The following is a 12,596-nucleotide window of genomic DNA, read 5'->3' on the forward strand; positions in this document are numbered from 1 at the left end:
TCCTGCTGTGTAAAAAGTTATTGCAGCTTCACCTGGAGCTGTGGAGGGAATTTACTGCTCCTGTCAAAACCAGGCTTCAGCTTCCAAATGACTCTGTAAAGCTGCAGGAGCTTCATGGAGAGTCCTGGGTTGGCATCCGAGCTGGCTCTGGAGGGAGAGATCCCCCCACACCCCCAGCCAAGGGGGCTCAAAGCTCCCAGCTGCTGGGATGACGTGCTCCAGAGCCCCAAGCCTGCTCTGACCCCTTCAAAACTCAAATATGAATAAGTTTGAGCTCTTTGGGGTCCTCCTCAGTGCTAAATCTCTGCTGCTGTCCCTGGCAGCCACCATTCCAACCCTTGCAGCCAGTGTCTATCTCCTTTCCCTCCAGGATGTGCTGGCAGAGCTCTGGCCTTGCTCGTGCTTCCTCCTGGGTCCACAAAGGACCTGAGTTCACTAGTCCTGTGCCCTCTGCCCACCCTGCTCAGAGAGCCAGGAGAAGCCTGGCTGAGGAGGGGCTGGAAGGAGCATCCCTCACCTGGCTGCAGGTTCAAGAACTCCTTTAACTCTGATGGGGAGATGGATGACAGGGTTTCCTCCAGGTACAGCACACAGGAAAAGATTTTTTTTTTCTCCTTTTTCAATAAAAAGCATTTGAGGCAGTTTCTCTTAGCCCATGAGGGGGATGAAATGGAAGAGAAGAAACCAGAGCAGTCTGGGTCGGCGTGCCAGGCGTGAGGGCTCCGAGTGCTGCTCGCCAGCTCTGCAGCCTCTGCTGCATTCCTCGTGTGCAAGTCCTGTAAACTGACCCCTCTTCAATTATTCATTAGAGTCTGCAGCTCATCAGAGACTCGGCTCCTCAAACAGGCATTTATTTGTTATTTTTTAAGAGCTCAGAAGCTTGCTGTTAACCATAGCCTGGCCTCGCCAAGGACGAGGAGCAAACAAGGAGGAGTTCCTCTCTGGCAGGAACAAGCCAGGCAGCTGTCAGGCACTGCTTCAAAAACCAAACCCACTTGATTACCTCAACTGCCAAGACGAAGCAGCCAGTTTGAACCAAGGGCATCACCACTGCCAGGCTGAAGGAGCTGAATGCTGAGAGTGGCAGTAGCTGCAGCCCCGTCCCTGCGGCGCTGAGGGGAGGGCACGTTCCCAGGCAGGAGATGTTCTGCTCCCAGCAGCTCATCCCAGGTCCTGCACAGTGCTGGGGGACCAGACTGGCCAGAGGACTCTTGGCTGGAAGCCACAGAAGAGTGGGCAGAGAGGAGTTTTGCTGAGGTACCTGTCTCTTCCCACATTCAGCAGCTTTCCAGTCCTTGGAGAAGGCAGCAGCTGTGCAAACAACCCGTTTCAAAGCAGAGGGTTTCACTTGTTTGCTTTAAAACCCTTCATGTTAAGAGGCTGTGATTAGAGCCGTGTCCAGTGCTGAGGAGGATCACACTGCTGGACGTGGCTTCTGCCTTGCACTCAGCCTGGAGCTGGAGTTTACCTGCCGTGCAGCCCTCCACTGCCTGCACACTAGCTGGGCACACAGGACTCACCCTGTGCTGGCCACCAGCTCTCAGATGACTCTTCCTCACCCACACAGGGTGCCACGATGGAGCAGCACAAAGCCTTCCTCTCTTACATCCCCCTGGAGGAGCATGAAGAATTCCCACTTCATGACTGGAGGTCAGAGCAGGACTCCTCACCAGTGGGGAAGTCCAGCCTGCAGGAGAGCTGCTCCAGGGACAAGCAGTTTGCATTTGGGAGTGAATAGCTGGGCTCAAGTACCTCAGCAAGGTGCAGGAGTGTAGCAAAACCAAGAACCAGCCTTGTTTCTAAGAGCAGCTGACTGCTGCTGAAGCACAGAGAGGACTGGCACAGAGCTGTCTCAGGCAGGTGGCCACAACCTTGCTTCCTCCAGCCCATCCCAACGAATTCCAGTTCAGAGCTGGGACTGGCAGCTCTGTGTTGCCATCACTAGAGCAGAGAGCAGGGCCCTTCACCCAGAACACAAACCAATGTTAGCACTGGTGATGTGGGTATTTCTCTGGCCAGAAGTGTCTGTGTCCAAGGTTCCTGCCTACAGCTTCCCTTGGGGAAGGTGCTGCAGGGCAGGACCTCCCTGGTCAGGACACAGGGATCCATCAGCAGGAGCCATACAGGTCTGGGAAAGAGCCAAGTCCTCCCCTGTGCTGCACTCCCATTGCAGTTTGCTCCCATCTGAGCTGAGGAGACACCTCACACTGGTGTGCACAGCAGAGCAAAGCCCTCGCTCAGGTCTCCAAGGTCTCTTTTATGGTGCAGAGCAGAGCTGGGAGAGGTTACTCATTCACCTCTCCAGGTTTCATTGCTCACTGTGATTATCACCCAAGAACAAGCTGATCAGCACTTGCAGCCTGCACCAGAGAGAGAGTGGGCACGCTCAGCACTGCAAATCCACTCCTCTGCTCTTCATTATGAACTGATTTCACTGATTGGATGTTGTACTTCCATGCATAATTCCTCACACTTGGCACCTTCAGGGAGCACGAGCTCACCCCTCAGCCACGCTGGCTGCAGAGCAGGATATAAACCCCCAACTGTGAGAGGTTCCATTCTTCCACTGAATTCAAGCCCTCTCTGCATTCCCCAGCTGAACAGGGACCGAGCTTCAGCCTACTTCCCAATTAAAAACTAAAGAACACAGCAGAGAACGAGGTTCAGTACCTAGGGACCAATGCAGAGTGCTCCTGATTAGCCCCTGGGGCAGAGCAGCTTTTGAGTGCCAGCCAAGAGACCTCCTGTTTTGCTCCTGACCTGCACAGAGAGGCAGCTGAGGTTAGCCCAAGGCTGTCACAGAAGGTGCTTCTCTTGGTGGCAGCCCAGGCTGTGACAAAGGAAGCAGAAGAGGAAGAGAGCAGAGCCTGAGCTCGCTGAGATGCAGATGCTGGGGCAGCAAGTCCTGCTCTGGAGCATCAGGCCAGCTCCTCCACCACCAACGTGGATGTGAAAGAGGAGCTCTTCTGTTCCACAGCCTGCAGACCTTGCACTGAAACCTTGCACCGCCTGCACTGCTGCTATTCTAAAGCCAACATCAAATTTAAACAGGGTCAAACACCACCACCAAAGAGGAAAGGAGAAAAGAAAGCCATCCTTGTACCTGTCTGCCTAAGGCTCCTGCTCAGTGCAGTGTGGGATTAGCAGTGTGGGTTTAGGGATGTGGCCAGGACTACCTGGCAGGCTGCACACTCTGACAGTGGGGACACACTGGGAATATCCAGATAAGCACAGACCCCTCAGGAGAGGGTTTGGCTTGGAATTCCTTATGGCCACAGAGCTGGAAAGCTGCTGGAGTGGCCCTGACCACAGAGCTCCTCTCCTCTGCCAGCCTGTAGGACCTCGCAGGCAGATAAACCCCCCGAGGTATGATGCTTGCAGGGACTTGTGTCCCACCATCACTCTTGCCAGGTGAGAATCCACACAAAGGGATAAAAGCCACAAGAAGCTGTGAAATGCACCAGCTGTCCTTGGTGGGAAGCTGAGCTGGAGCTACAAAGGCAGCCAGAAAGTACCAGCGAGCAGCCAGCCTGGCCCAAGAGATCCCCTCGCCACCTCTGCAGGGACTGTTCCACCCTGTTTCACACCCAAAGACTCTGATGTGCCACGCCACAGCTGAGATGGTGACAGAGGCATTAGACCACATCAGCCTCCTGCTGCCAGCTGCAAAGTTCCCAACTCTTTGGAGGAACTCAGGGATCTCCTCCTTTGCAAAGTGCACGGGGTTATTGTCGAGGCCAGTAATGACTGTGCTCCTGGCAGCATCCTACCTCTGGGAAGGGGGGAGGACAGCAGCTCTGTGTGGGTGTTGCCATTGCCAGTGTTGCTGCTTCAGGCTGTTTTCAGAAGAGATCACAGAACTGACCACAAAGGGACAGCAAGGACCAACCCAGAACAGAGCTGCCTCTTGCCCTGACAGCTCCCCACACGCAGCTACAGCAGATGGGCACGGGAGGGATCCTGAGCAACCTCCAACTTGAGAGCAGCAACCTCAGATGTTTACCAGCCCTCACTTCTCCTTCCTTAGTCCTTGCTGTAGGTAGAGCCAGTGCCAGAAGCTGCTGCTGTTCACCCCCAAAATGAACAGAAGAAGACACAGCTACTGAGTGTGCTGCCTGCCTCCCCCACCTGCCTCAGCACTGCTGGTTCAGAGCCCCACGCTCTGTCCTCTCTGTCCTGAAGCTGAGGGATGTGTTTATAGGAGGGATTTCATTTGTGCTGGTAGCAAATGTACCTTGTACAAACTTGGAAAACACAGCTGAGGTTATTTCAGGAGCACATAGACAGGCTCCAGGGGTTCAAAAGTGACCGAAAATGGGATTGTCAGATCCCTCACAGGCATTTTGGCCACGCTGCCTTGGAAAAGTGGAAAGCAGGACACCTGCAAGCAGCACAGGGATCCTGTGTTTTCTCTGCTGGGGATGCTGGAGAACCTGCCTGCTGCTCTGCCTCAGCTCCCTGCAATGGGAGCTCCTCTCAGCAATGGGGACTTCACATTCTGGTCCCACGAAGGGACTGACACAGAACAGCAAAGAGAACCCCCAGTGCTTTTTGGCCTCTGTGGTATGATCTTTCTGTGGGGCTGCATCTACAGATGGAATCAGCCAGGGTCTGTCCCAATGATGTCCTTCAAAGAAAAAAAAGTCTTCAGTTACATTTAAATCAACATCCTTCAGCAGCTTTTACAGGAGGGCAGCTTAGCCAAGTGTTTGAAGATGAAAGAGGCAAAGTCTCAAGTTCTAAAAACCCATCTGGAACCCAACCAGCAGAGACAGATTACTTGTTTTTCCCATGCCAGAGACACAAGCACAGCAAAGAACCATAAAACCACTGCTCTCAAGGGAGGGAAGTGCACAGTCTTGCTGACCTGAGTTCATCTGACCCATGCCAGATTTCTTTGCAGGCCATGGGAAAAGTGCCAGCCCAGCAGCTGGGACAGAGATGCAGAACAGGTAGCTGAGGTACAACAGCAATGCCAGAAGTCCAGCATCAGCCCCTGGAAAAGAACTGGCTGAAAAGTAGGCAATTGGGTTTGGGGTTTAAATTTCTTGGACTAAAAATACGACAGCAACCAACTGGAAAAAACAATACAATGGCCTTTAGCACAGATGATGATTCAGAGAGAGAAACTGCTACAGGGCACTCACTGATGGTAAGAGGCAGGACAAACTCTTGCCAACCCGTTCAGCAAGGTCTCCCAAGCCAACTCAAACACGTCAGCCCTCATGCTTGTAACGTGCAGGTATCAAAAAAGGAAATCCTGAAAGGCTTATGATATCAAGGCACAGAAATGAGGAGTGTGGACACAATTAGGAAATACCCACCCTGACAACATCCCCCTCAGTCCTGTACTTGGAGAGGGAGAAGTCAAGTCCTTCAGCATCCTGCTGTTCACGTGTGGAGCAGGGAGAGCTGTACGTGTCTGAAGCTCTAGCAGATGAAGACCTTTGCCCAAAACATCTCCCAGTTCCCTCTCCCCTTCCCAGCTGATGTCAGTGGGGACGCAGAGGGCAGCTGGGCAGAAGCAGAGCTTCTCCCAGCCCCACCAAGGCAGGAGAATAAACAGATACCAGGCACTCAGCAAGGGCAGCTGTGCCAAAACCATCAATGCTCTTGCATTTCTCATCCTGTCTGGCAAGATCACAACACAGAGAAAGGTGTAAACGTGGACAGCACTGAAACACCCCCAGGACTCACTTCTAGCCCTCTGCTACAGCCTCCAGTCCCTCTCTTGTGGGCTGGACTGAGGCAGCCCTTTGGGAAACTTTCTAGGTCTGTTTGGATGACTAAAGGGGCAGGAAGAAAGAGGGTTTATCTCTTCTCTTCCCCCCCTCGTCCCTTCCACTCCCACATGCACTCATCCAGATTACAAAGCAGCAGCTTACAGGGATTAAAAACAGCCACCCCCAACCCCTTCAGCAAGTCAGCTCACACCCCACACGCAGCTCAGGGGGATGACTTAGAGATGTAACCTCAGAACATTCTTACCTTGGATGGAGGATTTCCACCTTCTTCAGGAGCAGCCTGCCCGTTCTGCAAAGGAAGAGAACCCACCATTAGCACACACCAGGCATGGGACCACTCCTCACACCTTCTTACAAGGGCTCTGGGAGCCCTTCATGCTGCTTTCAGAGATGGCACAAGATGGTTGGACACTCCCCATACACCCAGAGGACACTCTCTGCCAAGGAAATAAAAATTGTTTCAAACAAACTCTCGTGTTCAAAGACTCTCCACACACCCTGCAGCTGAAATTAGGGCTGCTGATACACTGACCATTGCTGGTGGGCAAAGGGCACCCTGTGCTCCTCAGGCATGGATCCCTGGGGCAGTGGGTACAGGAGTCCCACCCTTGGCACCACGTGCTGCAGCAACAGCTCTAGAGGCACAGCCCCGTGGTTGTACCACCCCACCCCTCACACCCACGTTGTGGCCACCTCCTCCACGGCTCTTCTTGGACTGCTGGAAGAAGCAGTCTTGATAGGATGAGAGGAAAGGGCCTCAAGTTGTCCCCGGGGAGGCTGAGGTCGGAGCTGAGGAACAATTTCTTCCCCTTGAGGGTTGCCCAGGGCTGTGCCAGGCTGCCCAGGGCAGTGGTGGAGTCCCCACCCCTGGAGGGGTTTCCAAGCCGTGGAGATGTGGTGCTGAGGGACACGGGGCAGTGGGGACCTGGCAGTGCTGGGGGATGGTTGGACTCCATGATCTTTGAGGTCCCTCCCAACCAAACTGATTCTATAATTCTTCTAAGCAAGCAGGTGAAGACAGCAAAGCTGTTAACAGCCCTTTTACCATGATGTCACTTTAATATGAACTTTTATCAGTCATTTATTACCCTATCACAGCTGATACTGCAGCAGGAAAGGTGCCACACCTGCTTGGCTCCAGGCCACCTCCAGTCCAGCTGCTGGAGCTGTGGCCAAGGCCAGAGGAGGTGACCTGAGCTCCTGTCACACTTGGTGCTGAAGCAGAGAGGCTGGGGCTCAGCACAGCCCCGTGCCTGCAGCAGGAGCAGAAGGGGTGGGATGTAGTTGATGGAGATACTCAGAGTGGGCTAAGCACGGACAAAAGGTTTCCCACAGACTGTGGAGAAAAACAAGGGCAAGAAGATTTTGCTTTGACATTTATTTGTGCTGCAGCCTCAGGCACCAAGAATTCAGAATTCCTCTTTCCTAGCAAGAACAAGGCAAGTTTAGTCACTCCTCTTCAGGTGCTGTGGTTCAAAAGGAGAGGTGCAATGCAATGGCATTTCAACCTCAGATCCCAGCTGAGAGCCTGGATTTTAGAGCCTTTCAGGAGTCTCACAGAAACAAAGCCAGCTCCTTCCCTGGAGAAGCAAGGGACCATCGACCTGACATCCACCTTTGGGCTACACCATCTCCTTCTCTCCCTTGGGCCAAATTGAACTGACTTCTTTTTTATATAAAGCAAAACTTGTATTTGTTGATCTTGAGAGAGTTTTGGGGCTGTGAGAAAACCTCCCTGTGAGGCTGCACTCACGTTCTACAGCATTCACTGGGTGCTGCCAAGTTCACACTCTTCTTTCTGCTCTGCAGGTCATCACTGCTGGTTTCAGACCTCCTGGCTAGCTCACAATAAAAGGTGTAATGCTAATGAGGTAAATTTAAGCTACTTCAAATCCACAGACAATAGTCCAGAGCCTCCACATGGAGTATAAAATCACCACCTGTTGTGACAGGACAAGGGGTGATTGTTTTAAACTAAAAGAGAGAGGCTTTGATGAGAGAGAAGGAAGAGATTTTGGATGCTGAGGGTGGGGAGCCCCTGGCCCAGGCGGCCCAGAGAGGTGGTCGCTGCCCCATCCCTGGAACCAGCCCAGGGGAGGTTGGCCGGGGCTCTGAGCACCCTGCTCTAGCTGGGGATGTCCCTGCTCCCTGCAGGGGGGTGGGACCAGATGACCTTGAAAGGTCCCTCCCAAACCATTCTGTGTTATATCTTCATTTTGGTCTCTCCACTCCCATGCCAGGCCAGCCTGTGCTGCTTGCAGCATCTCACAGCACAGCTCAGTGCCACCACCACAGCAGCTGAGGAGAAGAGCACCTGCCTCTTGCCCCAGTGCTGGCCCTGCAAGATTTACAGTTCTATGGATCCTCTCTGAGCTCCACAACCCCTTCAACTGGGCTTAAGTTCCTCAGTATTTTCAGCCAACGACTGAAAAAAGAAGCACTAGCTCCACCAGACAGGCCAAGTTCTTCCAGAAGAACATCTCCCTGGTGTTTACACGGAGCTCTCGGTGCCTTTAGCACAAGGAATAGCTCTGAAGTGAAGTAAGAGCTGGTGTTTATGTGTAACCTCCACAAAGAGGGGGAGATGCTGTGCTCAAGATAACCAGACTTGGAAACACACTTATGTTTGCTGGCTCAGCTCTCACTGATCAACAACTCTGAATTTGCTGCTAATCCAAACCAGAGCTCGGGGAGGGCTGTTTATGTCTAAAACAGCTTAAGGAGCAGAATTTCTCTGTTGGACAGAGGGAAGTAGTACCTGGCTCATGGTCTGGAGAACAGATCTACAAGCCATGTGTCAGGAAAGGGGTGAGTTGATGCACAGGACAAGATCTTCAGCATGTGGCAAGTGAGAACAAGGTCTGTCCAACCCTTCAGCTTCAGGGATAAGGTAGGAGACACCTCTGGACCTGACAGAACTTTTGGGTGCTGTGTTTCATCAGCTCCCTACCCCAAGGAACACTTGTCGTACACCCTGCTGTTGACAGAAATCCATCCTACCAGGGGGTGGATGTGATGTGGAAAGAAAAAGAACTCTCCATGCCAGGGAGGTTTCCTGGGCATGCAGTTCTATGGTCTTAAAGTGATGAAGCTCCTCATGAAACAGTCACTTTCTCAAGCTGACAGAGGGCAGATGTTTAAGGAGAGAACTGCAGTATTTAGAGCCAAGTGCTTTCCTCTACCCCAAAGCAAAACCAGTCCTTATTCCCTCATATGGAATTCAAGAGCCATTTGTAACCATCCAAGAGGGAAACAGCCACACAGCTACAGACTCATCACCTCCCAAGATAAAATACAGCCATTCACCACGTCATGTGGAGAGCTAAAATAGTTTGTGGGTTTCCTGGTTTGACATTTGTCTCTTTAAAATGCTTTTTTCCTGCACTGCCCCTGCACACCAAGCACGGTGTGTTAACAAGTGTGTTTGCCCCCATGGCAGATGCTCTCTTCCACCACATTGTTCTCAAGGTTGGAAAGGAGCCTCCTGAATGTCCTACTCAGAGAGCAACCCCAAGATCTCCCCACAGACAGTAACCAAGTGATACCTGCTGCAGGAGGGGGGCCCAGCTCCTTCCCTTGAGTGCCCAGGGCACCAAGGAGCTGATGCAGACTGTGGTAGAGCAGGGACTTGGGCTACCAAGAAGGAAGCAGCGTGAGCCTCACCGGGGCCAGCAGCCTGTCCCTGCAGCTTGCCAGCCAGTCCTGCTCTGGGACAAGCAGAAATGGGGATTACAGAGTTAATCTGATGGGCACGTGGAGCAGCAGCCTGGCAGCGAGGGCACTGCTGGGAGAGGACAGCTAGAACTGCTCCAGAGGTCCCACAAAAACCCCTCTGCACACACGCTGCTCTAAGAAGTTTTCTTAATAGCAGGCAGAAAAGTACAGAGGGAAAACAAGGGTGTTCAGTTACACAACTGCCAGCCTGGCTGAACTTGGGAGATATTTATCTTAGGACATCTTGCATTTTAAATCCCTTTAATTCCCCCTAATCCACAGTGCAGGGAGCAATTTACAGAGCAGGGCAGTGCTGCTCTGCTCTGAAACCAGGACGAGGGCAGCCCTGGCAGGGCTGTGTGAGAGCATGCCCACTCCTGCTGCCACCAAGGGCCATGCTCTGAGTTAGCACCATCCCCACAAGTCATCCCGGGGCATCAACAGCTCTGCTTGGAGCAGCAGCTGACTGCCAGTGCTATTTCTAGACATCCAGGTTTTGACTCGTCACTTCTGAGATGCCCAGACACAACAGGACAAGAGGCTCAGGGACCCAGAGATGCTCTTTCACCCAACCTGGATGAACCATGAAGCACCCAAGCGAGGAGGAGCTGAGGAAGAAACCCTTCACCTCAGAACTCCTAGTTTGACACAAACCCAAGGCATTATTTTATTATTATTATTACAGAGTGAAATTTATGGATCTTGCCTATTGCAACTCAGAGAAAGGAAATGATTCTGCAGAAACAAAGATCTCCCTAAGAACTCACCCAGCCCAACCAGCACGAGGCATATCAGCGACGATAGCTGCTCAGCTTCCTCCCCTATCTTTTGATCATGGTTTTATGCATTCTTCAGCTAAGATGCTTGAAAAAGATAGTTATTCATGAATAGCTCCTGCTCAATAAAGGCTGATACACATATACCAGCAAAAATAATTAGCTGGAAGTGGTTGGGTTTGGCGTAATCCCACGTCAGCTGGATGGCTGCGTGCTTGCGTAACGAGGCAAGAGTTTAGCAGAAAGACATGGCCCTGATGAGAGGATCCATCACTATGGTGATGAAGTCATCCAGCTCCACTCTCCCGCTTCCACTCTGCCCCAGTCAGGTTTTTCTACTACATAAGCAATATTCTGAATAACCTAAGCAGCTGAGAGAACAGGGGAAGGCAAATAAAAAGTATTCTAAAGACAGCTCAGTCCCCAGGACCTGTCTCCTGTGAGGGACCCACTGAAGCTCCCACTGTCACCCACTCCCCTGGCTATGCCCAGCATGGCTTGGGGCTGACCTCTGGCTGGCCAGGACGAGGGGCACCAGCCCTGACTCATCCCCAGCAGCAGACAGTCAATACTCCCAGGGCACAGTGGAAAAACCCAAATCTCTTAACAATAGGGCTGATGCCTTCAGCAGCGTGGTGACAGCACCTCTGCTCCGTGACTCAGAAAGCAAAGGTTGGAGGAAGCTGGTTTCTAACCTGGATGGCAGCAATCCCAGGGCAATTTACGTAACTGGCGTTCCAGAAAAGTCTCCTCAGATTCTCAGCGGTGCCACCTCACCCAGGAGAGGTGAAAACTTTCTCCTTGGGCCCCTACCCTTGGCGATTTTAACCTCAAGGTGCAGAACTCTGTGCCAAGCTCAAGTCTCTCTCCACGGTTTGCAGATAGGCTGCCGGATGGCCAGGAACCCTCTAACGCCTGGTGCAGGCACTGGCAGTCAGGCTTGGAGGTGCAGAACGTGTCTTATTTTCCTCACTGGAGTCAACTGCACGTAGCTGCTCGCTTCAGAACAAAGGGAGGTGAATTGCTAACGTCCCACTTGTGACATGAGACGTGAAAAAACCCAATCTGCAGAAACATCACTCACGAGAAGCTCCCGACCTTGACCTAGAGCTCTGGCCAAGGTGAGATGGGGGAAGGGGACAGCTCAGAAGCCAGAGGGAGGTTCTCCAGTTTCAGTCCACGGTTAATGCAACGGGGAAAACAATCTTTGCTGCTGCCCTGATCTCCGGGCTGCCGAACAGAGCGGAGCCCCCGGCCACTGCCCTTCCACCCAGCAGAGACCCAGGGTGCTGACACAGCACCCGCCTGGCACCTGAGCCTGGGATTAGGGAGGAAACCAATCTCACCCACAGCATTCAGCGCCGTGGGCACTGGCATTCCTTCCCTCCCATTACCAGCCGAGTTGCGTTTTCTGGCTTTTCAGGCTATCTTCTGACTTGGGCAGAGAGGAAGCACAGATGGAAAGCCCTGTCTCCCAGCAATGACCCACACCCTGGCTCTGGGTGTGTGATGGGGCTTCAGGAATGGGGGTCAGGTTGCCACAGGCCTTTCCTCCTCTCCCCCCTTCGAGCACAGACCCATCCTCACGACTCAAACAATGCTTCAGAGCTCTTAGCCCACCCCACCTTCGAGCCAGCTGTTGGGACCCCACCCCCACGGGAGGTCTCTAGAAGCTGTGCTGTACCTGGCCAACCTCTGAGCACCAGCAGACCCCCCTGCTGTCACCACAGCGGTGGTGGGACGCTCCCTCCACTCAAAGCTGAGATCTCTGAAGAGCCAATTTGAAATAGGATGGGCAAATCTCACCCTTTAGCCATCGTGACATCCCTCAGCCTGGCAGAGGAGTGTGACGGTGTCAGATCTGGCCAAAACGATGGGAAAGCACCAAGCTCTGGGTAAACACCTGGGAAAAAGCTCCATCGTCCCTCTGCTTTCCCCAGGAGAGCTGCTAGTTCCAGTTTGGATGAGAAGATGTTTAAGTAAAGAGTGCCAGAGCACCGGGCTTCAGCTGGCTGCTCTGCGAGGGGTGAGAGCTGCCCCTTGGCTCTGAAATGGCTGTGATGATGTGAGCCTGCAGCTGTGGACAGCTGCTGCACATCTGGCTCGGAGGGCTTAAATAGAAGGAAAAGACCAAAGCAGAAGGGAAGAGCAGACGTCCAGCAAAGTGCCACAGGACGGCGATGGGAATTGGAAACGGGCCTGTGAGAGCAGCTGGGGCTGGGGGCAGTGGAGAGCGAGGCAGCCCGCAGGAGAGATCCCAAAATCCCAGACATCTCCTCCCTGGGCCTCCAGCGGGGACCGTGCTCTGTCCGGGAGAAGGTTCAGGAGCACGCCGCTCACGCTCCACGGATACCCGAAGCCA

General features: G+C 53.0%; 1 protein-coding gene across 1 annotated transcript in view; it reads right to left on the reverse strand.

The window, feature by feature from the left end:
• Positions 1-6,027, reverse strand: part of RPS6KA1 (ribosomal protein S6 kinase, 90kDa, polypeptide 1) — a 32,373-nt gene extending 26,346 nt beyond the window's left edge. Inside the window, exon 1 of the mRNA XM_008940204.1 lies at positions 5,989-6,027. The gene's annotated coding sequence lies outside the window, so the exon portion shown is untranslated. The remainder of the gene's footprint in view (positions 1-5,988) is intronic.
• Positions 6,028-12,596: the final 6,569 nt, after the last annotated feature.

This window comes from Merops nubicus, unplaced genomic scaffold (genome assembly GCF_000691845.1).
Source record: "Merops nubicus isolate BGI_N331 unplaced genomic scaffold, ASM69184v1 scaffold31065, whole genome shotgun sequence".
NCBI lineage: Eukaryota > Metazoa > Chordata > Aves > Coraciiformes > Meropidae > Merops > Merops nubicus.